At 27.3% G+C, this 1823-nt stretch overlaps 1 protein-coding gene across 1 annotated transcript in view; it reads right to left on the minus strand.

Moving 5' to 3' along the window:
• syngap1a (synaptic Ras GTPase activating protein 1a) overlaps positions 1–1823 on the minus strand; it is an 80376-nt gene that overhangs the window by 77962 nt on the left and 591 nt on the right. The gene's annotated exons all lie outside the window — the stretch shown is intronic.

Here is a 1823-nt window from a genome sequence, read left to right on the forward strand (position 1 = left end):
ATTATAACTTTATGAAAATATTACATATGAAAATATATATATTTAAAATATATAAATGTGTGTATTTCTATTAAGAATACATTTTGTCAGCTTTTTGCAGTACACTGAAATAGACTGAAATCTAAAAAAAAAATAAAAAAAAATAACACACTTTATTTGTTTATTAATTTGTACAGACGAACTTCACAATTTCACGTTTAATTCACGCGTGACTTGCCGTTTCTTTACGATTGTTTGTCAAATGTAGCATAAATTTACAACCGTAAAATTGTCTACACCATTTTTAATTGTACTTTTTTTTTTTTTACAATTTATTTACATTTACAACTACATTTAAATTATAACAGATTTTGTATTATAAATTACATTTGTTACATTTAATTATGTACATATTTAAATTACAAATATCATAAATTTTATATTAAGAAACAGTATATAATTAAAAAAATGTAAATTTATGTAAAACTTAAAATTTATATACATTTATAGCTAAAATTGCTTCTACACCATTTTTAAACGTGTAAGACAAGTACAACTTATATACATTTACAGCTGTAAAATTACATATAAATTATATTTAACTTAATGTATATCAAAATTTAAAATATATATTTTATTAAAACATATATTACATTTCAAATGCAATATATATCATCAACTGTGTAAAATTTACAACTTATATAAATTTACAGCCATAAAATTATTTCTAAATTATATTTTGTACTATAAATTATATTTGCATGACATTTAATTGTCATAAATTTAAAACAAATTTAAACCTGTAAATGTACATTATACTTGTATTATAAATTATATTTATATAACATTTAATTGCGTGAATGTATATCAAAATGAAAAATAAATATTTTATTTATATATATATATATATATTACTAACTGTGCAAAATTTACAAATTCTATAAATTTACAGCTGTAAAATTATTTCTAAATTAAAGAAACAAGTCATCGCTCGTGAGCTGCAGGCTGTGCAATATGAGTAAACTTTTATTTTTATCACTTAGATTATGGCCAATTGACGTTGTTTCCCATACATTCATTTATTTGTGGCGGCTCGTCATTATATCAAAACTGAACGCCACAAATAGATTTTCCAAAAGGCTTATACTTCCTTGAATAAACGGAGCACTGCACGTTTCAAAATTAAAATGCAGCGCGGGTGTTTTTATATGAATGTATCTTTGAAAAGAACCGACCGTCTTCAGAGAAGCTTTGATGTCATTTTAATTCCGTCTTTCCTGTAACGCCTGATAAAGTAGCGCTTATTTGTTTACATCCGTTACCGGGGAAACCGCTATATCTCCCGCTCCAACAGCGCCTCCTGCTGGCGGAGAATTAATCTGCAGTCTGTGGGAAACTGGTGTCTGTCAGCAAACATAAACTAAAAGCATGCTTCAGACCGGTTTTGAAGGTGCTTAAGTTTTGTATTGTTACTCTGAATTAGGCTACTATTTCTATCTTGTACCCTGCAGTAAACATTTACTCAAACTCTCTTTTATGAGATGAAGGGGAAAACAGAAAAAGAAAATCGGCATCATATATCGGCCGCCCTGATTTCTAAATATCAGCATCGGCCGGAGAAAAACCCATATCGGTCGACCTCTAATTTATACAACATTTAATTGCATGAATGTATATCAAAATTAAAAATATTTATTTTATTAAAAACATATATTACATTTCTAATGCAACTGTGAAAAATGCACAACTTCTATCAATTGAAAGCACTGTTAGTTAACACTCCGCATGTGCTTTAACTTTATTCTAGAAACCGGATCAAAGTGTCCAACACACACACACACACA

This window comes from Sinocyclocheilus anshuiensis, unplaced genomic scaffold (assembly GCF_001515605.1).
Source record: "Sinocyclocheilus anshuiensis isolate Anshui unplaced genomic scaffold, SAMN03320099.WGS_v1.1 scaffold2144, whole genome shotgun sequence".
In the NCBI taxonomy this organism is placed as follows: Eukaryota; Metazoa; Chordata; class Actinopteri; order Cypriniformes; family Cyprinidae; genus Sinocyclocheilus; species Sinocyclocheilus anshuiensis.